This window comes from Aythya ferina, assembly GCF_964211825.1.
Source record: "Aythya ferina genome assembly, chromosome: 15".
Classification (NCBI taxonomy): Eukaryota; Metazoa; Chordata; class Aves; order Anseriformes; family Anatidae; genus Aythya; species Aythya ferina.
The window spans coordinates 1375409-1386130 of record NC_140314.1 but is presented as its reverse complement, the minus strand read 5'-3'; positions in this window follow the sequence as shown (position 1 = coordinate 1386130).

Sequence of the window (10722 nt, the reverse complement as noted above, 5' to 3'; positions counted from 1 at the left end):
TGACCTGTATTAGCTGGGGTTCTGCATTTCCTTGTCCAAATGCTGTACGAGCCTTAAATAAGAAGCCCGACAGTGTCTGATTTCACTCCTTGGCATGGTGCTTAATGTATGTGAGAATTTACTTTCTGAAAACATTTTGTGCCTTTTGGACTTGAAATCTACTGTAAAGACACATCGTCTTCTGCGTGATGTATTGTGCCCAAAATAGCTCAGCGGTTACTACTTCCTCATGTGACTACCATGTATTTATTTCCGCTCCCTCAATTGTAAATTGCTTTCTGTTTTTCTTCCCTAATCTTCTGCACTGATGTCCATATTTCTTAAGATAACAGCGAGGAGAAAATGTCAGCAGATTAGATCACTAATGTAATCCAGCGGATGTAATGAGGTTAAGGGCTCTCCCCCAAACGCTGGGGCTGCCAAGCTGTAATGAGGGCAGCAAACAAGGAAATAATTGAGTGAGTGGGAAAAGAGACAGCAAATCCTGATCAAGTTGCAAGACAACAATTTGTTCACATTGAACCATAATTTTTGATCTTGGAGGAAGGTCTCATTGCTGAGCTGGGATGGATTTTAAAACGCAGACTGCGGAAAATGATGGAAGTGGAAAATGTACTCGGGGGCCGGGAGGCTGTTGCTCACTGCGAGGCGGGGAAGGGCTTCTTGTGGGGACGGGATTCTTCTGGTCCCTCCTCCTGGCAGGAGGATGGAGAGTTTCTCAATACTGTTTACTCGAAGTAGAATTAAAACCCAACTCAGAGGGTGTTAATTCTCCCTGTCCCAGCAGCAATGCAGGCTGAACGCACCCAGCACAGCAGCAGACACGCTGTGGTCAGCAGAACGTGACAGGGCTGCGGCCAGCTGGGATTGTCCCCGCTGCCTCCAGCCAGAGCCCAAAGCTCCCCAGATGTCTGCGGTGGCACCGACGGCCCCGAGACCCCAGCAGCAGCACACAAACTCAGTACCTTGGCTGTGGTTCAAAGAAAGCAGGAAAATAGCCTCCTCCTAAACTTCTGCCCCCCTTGTCACAGCCTTCGGGCCCTTTGGAGGGCAGCTGTGCTAACATATGGCCACGTTGCTCATTTTGCCATTATTTCCCTGCTTGCCCTCAGTAGATGTCCAGGGGGTAAGAGCTTCCCACTTGCCGTTACCCGGGACACGAGTACCTCCGAGGAGATGAAGATTTCCATTTCTCCAGGGGGAGGGAGCTGCCTCCATCCCCGCAGGTTGTTGCTTTGGGGCTGTGTTCCACACACAAGCGTTACAGCCAGTCCTGCGAGGGGCAACCTGCAGCAACCCCCAGAAAAGTCATCTCCTGCCCCCCAGGCCTGGCTCCTGCTTTGCCTGCCAGCACAAGCTCCCCAGCTGCTATCCACAACCAGATGACTGCAGCCAACCTCCTCATGCTCCACTGCCTTTCATCCAGACACAATACTTCTGCTTGCCTAGAAGGCCCGGGGGAGAGGACAGCTGAGCTGTTATCCTCTGTTATATCACACTTGCCGCCACTGATCTACATTTGTTCTCCTTTTGCAGGGCTCTTTAGCTGACTTCATATCACGAGGCATAACTGCTGGTCCAGTGCCTTGGTGCGGTGATGCTGAGACCTGTGACAGACATTCCCTGGCACCAGCTGCTCCTCTTGGCACCTTTCGGATAGGGCTGAAAATTAAAAGCAAGGAACTCACCACCTCCATGGTGTTGGTGCAATAAATCTCAGCCTGGGTGCCTCCTGCGTGGCTCAGCCCTGCTGAGAGCTATGGGGGGCGCGAAGCACCCCCTGGGCGAGCCGAGAGTGGGCGCCCCCCCAAAAAAGCATCCTCCGGGCTGGAGCTCTGCGCTGCAGTTACTCCTCGGCTGGGTTTGGTTTGTGAACGCGTGGCGCCCTCTAGTACCGCCGGGCTGCCCTCCTCGCAGCCTTCATCCTCGCTTAAAAAAAAAAAAAGAAAAAAAAAAAGTGAAAAAAGCGTGCAAGGCCCCACGAACAGATGTGCACTACAGCCAGATGCAAAGGGAGCTCAGACAGACAGCCACCCTGTCTGTCCCTGTCCGTGACACCGCACCGCTGAAGGTCCCAGCTCCTGCCCTCAGCCTCCCCGTGCATGGCTGTGCACCCCAGGACAGCACCAGTCCCTGCTGCCTGCACCTCGCAGCCCGGGACCATGTGGGGTGGTTAGTCCTGGCTCAGCCACGGGGAGAAAGGGCATCTTAACCCCTATCCCAAACATATTTAATCCACGAGGGATGAATTCAGCCGTGATCTCCCTGTCTGAGGGCTCCCAGCTGCCAACCTGCACTTGCTGGGCATGGGATGCAGCAGACGAGGTCAGAATGTGTTGGCCTGGCCCTGCTGTACTGACAGCACAGTGCACACAGCCGGGTGGGATCCATGGTGTCCCCCAGCTTCTCCTCAGGTGCCTGGAAAAGGGACCCCCTGTCCCGGCTGTCCTCAGGGTGATGCTCTCCAGCGAGGCACGGGGCTGTCATTTTGTGCGGGGTTTTCAGCTGCACGAGGCTGAGCTGAGTCAGCAGTGCCAGCACATGCCCCCGTTGGGCTTATTCCGGATGAGTTTTGTGGGCAGTTTCAGCTCAGGAAGTGAATTTATTCACGCTGATCATTTTCATCCATTTGACATAGCGTGAATGCAAACCAGAGCCGAGCGGTTTCAGTGACAACGCTTTCTGCTCAGTAACTTAATTGGTGGCGATTCTGGTTTTATTTACCAAACGCTCTTTCAAAGCAAACAAAATGTCATGATTCCTCTCTCAGTAGGTTTTGAAGCTCCAGGCTTTTGCAGCTCAGGGGATGCTGCTGCTGAGCACGGGCTGGCCATGGGCACAGGGTGCAGGTGCCCTGGGCAGTGGCACCGGAGCTGACCATGGGACGTGACCTGCACCCATCCAACCTCAGCACAGCTCCCCCAAACCACTGCTGTTCCCGCTCGTTGTTAGAGCAATGCTGGTGTCCACACACCATTAGGAGGCATCTCAGTGCTGGGGCTGGCATTTGTAATTGGGGCAAATTCAGCTGGGTGAAAAGCCAGGTAGGAGCTGGAGCTGCTCGCTCCCTGCTGCAGGGGCCTTAGGAAGCGGTCTCCCCTCTTGTTGCCCACTGACCCCCACTGGTCCTGGCATCGCCCTCTCTCCCTTCATGGAGTAATTTACACACAAGGACAGAACTGAATCGGGAGGTCAGCAGTGCAGGGCACATCCCCGTGCACAGGCATCCCCCAGGATCACATCTGCAGGTGCTCCTGCATGCCCTCTGCCTCAGCCTCCCTTGGCAGCAGGCTTCCAGCTACACTTGTGCATTTGAAAACTTGGGAAAATGTGATTTTTTTTTTATTTTATTTTTTTTACTCAGATGTTCCTCAAAAGCTATTGCCTTTTAATGCGATGATGCGAATAAAACGACTCTGTGCTAATTAGTGCTGATGAAGCTGAAGCCAGAGGGCAGCCAGCAGAGGCAGAAATGTGCATTCAGAGCCTTTGGACTTGCTGGATTCTGGTGAAGGCCGGGAACTGGCAGCCCGGAGGCTGTTCTCAGAAGGGCTGGCAGGGAAGGACCCGCTGCACCATGATGGGATTGCTTTTGAGAAGCCAGCTTGGAGAATTCACTTGCCAGCAGCTTTTTTTTTTGCTGTGAATTGGCTGTAGCTGGTTGCATTTGGCTGTGCCTCGCTCCATGCCTTCCCCAGGCAGGCCTGATCACTTACACATGTGCGCAGCTTTTCAGATGTGATTAGTCCCTCTGATTGCAGAAGGACAGCTAATGCAAATCAAATTGCTTGCAGACAAAATGTTTGCAGGACCAGGACAACCCTTAGCTTTGTTGGGGAAGAAGATGTTTCCAGCAATAAAGAAGAAACGCTTTTAAACAAAACAGGAAATTGTAAAATCACAGAAAATGGTAGGCAAGAAGATGCCGGCTGAGTGGCTCTATCGAAGCTGATTACATTGCAGAGCTGAGGGTGCCTTGAAACGCCTGGCTCTGGGCTGCTCATGCTGCTCGCTCATTGTCATCTTCAAGATAAAACTAATTGCCCAAACTTACTGGAGTTTTGCTGGGTGGAAGTGCTAAGCCTTCCTCAGAAAGCATTAACAAACATTATTAAAGCTCCGAGATGCTTCTTCGTAGCCCAGATTATTAATTAGTTGGAGCAATGCCACCTGCTGACAGCTCAGACCATGAGGACTCATTGCAGGTGCGTTGCTCCTGGGCTGATAGCTACAGCCTGGTGCTGCCTGCCTCTGGTGGGTGACCTGCCACCCCTTAGTCCTGACGGGTGGCTGAACGAGCCTCAGCACAGCCCTGCACCTCCCTGGTGCTCAGCTCTGCCCCTGCCAGCTTGCACAAAGCTCTCACAACAGCCAGGAGCAGGAGGTGAAGCTGCTTTTCCCCTGCTGGTGAGGGGACAGCGCGAACAAGCCCACGGCAAGCAGCGATGCGATGGCTTGCTCCAGCAGGAGCTGCTTCCCGGGCCTGGCACTGAGCAGCCGACTTGTCCTCTGGAGCAGCAGCTTTATGAGCCTCTGCACGCTGCCGTGCTAGCTCATTAGGGCTGCTCATTATTTTACAGGGCCCCAAAGAGCGCTGCACACATGGCTGAGCTGTGGCTGGCCCGGGGTATCTCTGGGTCTGTAACGCCTGAGCTGCAGATGGCAAAGATGAGCTTTTGGGGGTAAAATGTTCAAGCTCCGTGGGCTCTGCCTCTGAGGGTGAGTGGCTGGGTCCTGCTGGTGGTGCAGCTGAAAGCACCCCTCGGTCCCTCCTCTCCGTGACCCACAGGCCAGAGGTTAAGCAGCCCTCAGTGCTCACGGTGCTGCCTGCACCCAGAGGTGCCGAGCCTTGGCCATCCCCGCACCCTGCAGTCCTGCTGCTGCTCCTGCACGCAGCGTGCACCCGAGCGTGCCCTGCAGCACCCCAGGGCCCTGGGAACACAGCCCCAGCTGAGACGGCTACGGGACGTGATCCAAGTGCAGGTGCCAGCCCCGTGAGGAAGGCGAGAGGCCGGGCTGCTGCTGCTGGCCCTGGCCCGACCGGCACAACCCCATCCCTGCTGGGAACGGCTGAGTGCGTGCAGATAAAGGTCACGCCGTGTGGTGTTTACACACTGGCTTTTGAAACTATAATCACATTCCAACCCTTCCCCGTTGCAGGATGTCTCTGTACAAAATATCTTGGATGGTTTTAAGATGAGATATTATAAGATATTTCTGAAGTATTTGATGTCACTGAGGCATGTCAGAAAAGCATTTAAAATATACCAAATAGCTTGAAAGTGTCTTTTATTTTGGAGGCTGAGCATTTGTTACTCAGCCCTCTCTCTCTCCATAGGACACATTTCAAAGGCCTTTTGAATATCCGACTTCATCATATTTGAAAGCTCTCGTGGGTGACTGCTGGAGCAGAGCCGGGCCGAGGGCTCTCATGCGCTCAGTCCTCCACCGGCTGAAATCTTGGCTCATTTCTGTCTTGGCACAAGTAAAATTAATTTCCTGGCCTTGGCCCAGTCCAGGCTCATTAGGATCTGGCACGATCACCCTGTTGTGCGCAGAAGGGGCGGGTGGGGGCGCGGGGCAGCAGCGCCGTTCCCTGGGGATGCCCATGGGGAATTGCTGAGGCAGTCCCTGAACCCCGGCACCCTGCTGGCAGCGGGATGGGAGGCTCTGTGTGTCTGCTGTGGTTTGTTTTGCAGTTCGTTGCAGCAGCCAGGCTGTGCCGTGCTTGCCCCAGGTACAGCTCCTGCCTTGGGTGCTGTGCTTGGGTAACCCCAGGCTGCCAGTGCCCTGTCCCTAGGGGCAGCGGGGAAGCTGTGCCCCATGTGCAGGCACCAGGGCAGGCAGCTGGGAGCACTGAGGGCTTCTTGCCCTGTTGGGGAGGAGGGGACTGAGCCCCCCTTGGTGCTGCCACGGGCAGGGGCTTGCAACTGAACGTGGAGTGCCAGGAAAGATGTTTTCTTCTCTTGCTTTGGCCTTCTGGAGAGGGAACAGGGGCTAATGGGGCATTTCTGTGGGTGAAGGAGCACCCAGGCTTTGCCTCTGGGCTGCACGTGCTGGGATAACCGCGTCTAACCTGCTCCATCATCCACTGAGCCCCTTGGGGGCTGCTGCCACTTCCACCACTTGCTCCAAAAGCAGCAATGTGTGCGAGGCATTAACTTGGCAGCCTGCAGGGGCTGCTTGCAGGGTTGGGGGGGCAGGTGGCAGCTCCAGCCCCGGCCCTTTTGGGGTCCCACCACTGGCAGAGGCATTGAGGAGCCCTCGGGCAGTGCCAGGCAGGGGAGGCCAACGCAGTGCTGCTCGTTAAACAGGACCTGCCCCGTGAATAAATTATGGGTTTGAATGCCAGGAAACAAAGACTGGGCAACAGGCTGAGCTCCCAGGCTCCTGGTGCCCAGGGTTTGGTGTGTGTGTGCTCTGTGGAAACAGCGGTGATGAAGGGTGGGCAAAGAGCAGGTGGAAGCTGCCCTTCGGGACAGATCACAGGGAGAAGCTAAGGAGCCAGGGATGGAAACAGAGGGACTGCGCACAGAAGAGATGGAAAATGAAATAACCAGACAAAGGAAGGAGGTTTGCAATATAAGACTTGACTTGGCAATATAAGAAAGGGAAGAGACAAAAACAGTCTCCCAGCAAAACATTGGAATTTAACTTTCACAGCTGCAAAAGGAAAACAATTGCTTCCCACACAAAAATAACTGATGGGCTGCATTGATGAGAAGATGTCTGAGGAATTTCAATTAAAAGCCAGCAACACTGACAAAAGCAACAAGATTGAAGTGTTCAGAGGTAAGTGAGCAATGGGGAGGGAAGAACAATAAGTGGCGAGGAAGGGAACAATGACTGCTCAGCTCTGTGTGGGCTGGGACCCTTCCATGCAGGCAGAGGGAAAGCGCTCGACTCACCGAGCGTGGCAGGAGCCGTGGTCCCCAGCACCACGCGTGTCCTGTGCCCACTCCCAGGTCATCTCCGTGCCTCTTCTGCTCGGGCACTGCTCTGGAGGCAGAGGTGCTCCTGAAGGAGGGTGTCCCATCTGTCTGACAGCTGGTGGAGGTCTGTCTGCTCGTGCACAACACGAGGCTGAGCTCCCGGTGTATTGCCCAGGCTCTGTCACGCCTGCATGCACAGCACCGTGCCTGATGTGTTGGCCCTGGCACTGCGGTGTCACCTCTGTCTGCCTGCATCTCCCGTCCAGGTGCTGTCCATGCCTTCAGGTCCTTTCTAAACAACACCTCTAAGACTTTGGAGTCAGAGCTGTTTGCCCTTGGCAAATGATCTGTAGCAGTAGAGAAAGTGAGAAGGGACACCGGGTTTACAAGGGACTGGGGGAGCAGTCCCCGTAACCTTGGCTGGAGGCACTGCAATAGGTGACAGCAGAGCAGGCTGAGCTGTGCTACGAGCAGAGCATGGAAAGAGCCTGCACCGGCTCTCCTGCAGCTGCCAGGGCACCAGGCAAAGAAGATGAATATCTTCCAAGACAGTGCAGCTGACATCGTCTCCGATGGGAATAGCTCGTCCTTGCAGCCTTCCTGCTGCAGACACAACTCCGCTCAGCCTGAGCCGGCAACAAAGTAGGAGAGAGAGCAGCAGGCTCGGGCTGTTGGGAAAGGCATTGGCAGATGCTGGCGAGGACAAGGTGGGTGTCCCTGCCTGGGGGGCAGTGCCTGGGGACACGGGGATCCGTGCCTGGGGGCTGCTGCTGTGGCGAGGAGCAGTCGAGGCCAGGAGAGCACAGGAGCTGCTGCAGTACGAGCCAGGGATGGAGCAGCTTGGGCCGGCGGGAGGAAGGAGGGCTGGCCTCGTGCTGAAATCTCTCGCTTGGCTACGAGCACGGCGTGCAGCTTCTGGCACACAGAGAACCCTGCAAATTTCCGTGTCGGAGAAAACAGCTAGATTTAAACTCCCAAAGTGCAGTGTTTGTGCAGAACAGCTGGTCAGAGCCAGTGCCCAGCCCCAGCCCCAATCTTCACGTCTCCAGCTCTGCGCAGAGCTCTGTCCCCAGGTGGGGGAGGCTGAGCAGAAAGCAGGTGCCATCCTTAATGAGCTCGTTCATAACTCCTTGTACAGGCAGGCCCTGCCATGGGGATGTGTGTGTGCATTGCCCAAGGTGGACAGAAACACCCAAATGCAGTCCAGTCCGTAAAGCAAAAGGGAAACATTCAAGGGACCTGGCAGCTGCGGGCAGGGGGAGATGGGAGCAGCGTGACCACAGATGCTTCCTCTCATCCCACCCCCAATTTCAGAACAGCCAGGAAAGGCTTCATCCTGCACCAAGCACAGGGCCTGGGGCTGCCCCTTGGTGCTGTGTGGCTGCTGGCACAGCAGAAGGAGCAGGAGGAGAGCTGCCCTGCAGTGCTGGCATCCCTGTCCTCCATGTGTGCCACAAACAGCCTCCTCGGCTAACAGCCCTGGTGGGGATGAGCTGATTTTCTGCCTTTAAAAACAAATCTACTCAGGCATAGGTATACCAGAGTAGCAAATAGCCACCATCGCTGCTGGCCCTGTTCAGAGCCCTGCCAGATCCCGCAGTCCTGCTTCCCCGAGGCACGCCGTATCTTCAGGCGTGTGTTGTTCCATTAATCTATTTTTAGCAAATACATTCCCCTTATTTCAGCTGCAGTTATCTGATTAGTTCCTGTAACTATATGGGGAACAACATTTCCAGGCATGACTGAGATCTGTGAGCAGGCTGTGCCTCTTCACACACATTTTCTGAACTTGCTGGAGGTGCTCCTCCCGTGGCCGTGCTGCTCTGAGCTCTGGCACTGCATGAGGCTGAGCCCTGGGGCTGGGGGCAGTGGGATCAGCCCCGCTGGCAGCTCTGCAGCACGCGACCTTTGATAAGGGCAGCAGCAAGCAGCACGCTTCCCTGCTGCCGCCCTCGATAAGAGGCCATCCTCGTACAGTGTTGCTCTGATGCGGCGGTGATAAGCAGCTGGCTTTGTTTGCTCGTGAGCACGAGGCTCTTCAAGATTTCCATCACCATCAGCTGTGGCTGAGAGCGGGGGAAAAGCAAAGTCCTCGTGCGTCAGCAGCGCTGGTCTCCCGGGAGGCTGCCCCGAGGGTGCTGGGGGCTGCACGCCCCCTTTCCCAGGCAGGGAAGTGCTCCGTGCCAGCTTTGTCACTGCACAGGGACACGCTAAAAATCCGACAGACCCATAGATGGCTCCAGCATTGCACTTTGCTCCAAGGCCTCGGCCTCTATTGACTGCAGCTGTCCTGGAAAATCAGATTATAGAGCAAAACCTTGGCATCAAGTCTGCTCTGACAAGTCAGGTCTTCCATCTCCCAGATGGATCATCAGGAGGAAGAAAGCGAGATGAGGTGGATAAGCCTCTGCTGTGAAAGCTTTTTCTCTGGTCCTGTGTGTGGGAGCCCAGAGCTCCTCCAGCCGTGCAGGAGGCTCAGGGGGGGAGAAGTGGGATCTTGCCCAGAACCCAGGCACAAGAGCTCCTGACCCCAGCTTGTCTCCCTCGTCCATGGGGGAAGCAGCCAGAGCTCTGCTCTCTGCTTCTCCCCCACTGGGAGATGGATTAACATCAGGTTTAAATGCCCCTGACAGAGCTATTCCGGCACAGACATGGAAATGTCATCAGGGGCAGGTGTTGTGTGCCCAGGAGGGGAGGACAGGAGCCTTGGGGGATGGGGGTACCCTCATCCATCTGTGCAGCTCTGCTCCTGTGCCCACTCCTGTGGAAGCAAAGGGAAAAGCTCATCCTGGCCACAGCATGAGCAACATCTTGGCATCACCGTGGTGGGCATCTGGACTCTGGCTTTGGTTCCAGCTTTCCCAGCCTGCCCGAGCCCCTTTGTTTTGGCCATCAGCTCCTCCTGGTCTTGTGCAAGCGCTGTTACTTATTTACATCTTCATTGTGTGCCTGCCTGGCTTCTCACCAGAGAGATTTATTTTCCACTCTTGCTTCGATATGACTGCTCAAGCCTCCTTTTCCAGGAAGGATAAGACCGCGCCACTGGAAATATGTCACATAGCTAAAGACATTTATTTCAGTTGAGAGCATTGCAATTGCCTCAGGTGACACTTCATTTGCAGTCAGAAAGAAAGATGCAAAGTGTTGCTCACTGAAACCAGTTGCTGAGACAGACTGGGGACAATGCAAGTTCCCCCCCCAGTAGCAGCAGCTCCCGCCGGCCCGTGCCTCAGCCCCCTGCGCCCCGTGCGCCCCCCGGGCCGTGCTGTGCCAGCCCCTGCGGCCGGCTCTGCGCCTGCTGAGGGACGGGGGGGGGGATGCTGGGGAGCTGCCCCCAGCCCTGCCCTGCCGGGGGGCCGCCCTCAGCCCCCGCTGTGCATCGCGGGGGGCACCGGGCACGGCTCGGGGGCACCGGGATCGGCTCGGGGCTCGCTGCGCTGCCCCGGCGCCGGTCCCCACGGGGGGCTGCGGTCGTCTCTCCCCGCTCCCCGGCCCGGCACGGCTCGGCACGGCTTGGCTCGGCACAGCAGGGCTCGGCACGGCTTTGCACGGCTTTACACGGCTCTGCACAGCTTGGCACGGCTCGGCTCAGCACAGCAGGGCTCGGCACGGCTCTGCACGGCTCGGCTCGGCTCTGCGCGCACCGGAGCGCGGCCGCGGGCGCCCCGCGGAGCGCGGCCGGGGCGGAGCGAGCGGGTGCGGAGCGAAGCGGGCCCGGCCCCCGCCGCCGCCCCCGCGGCGCTGCCATTGGCAGCGGGGCCGTGCCGGGCCGGGCCGTGCCGTGCCGAGC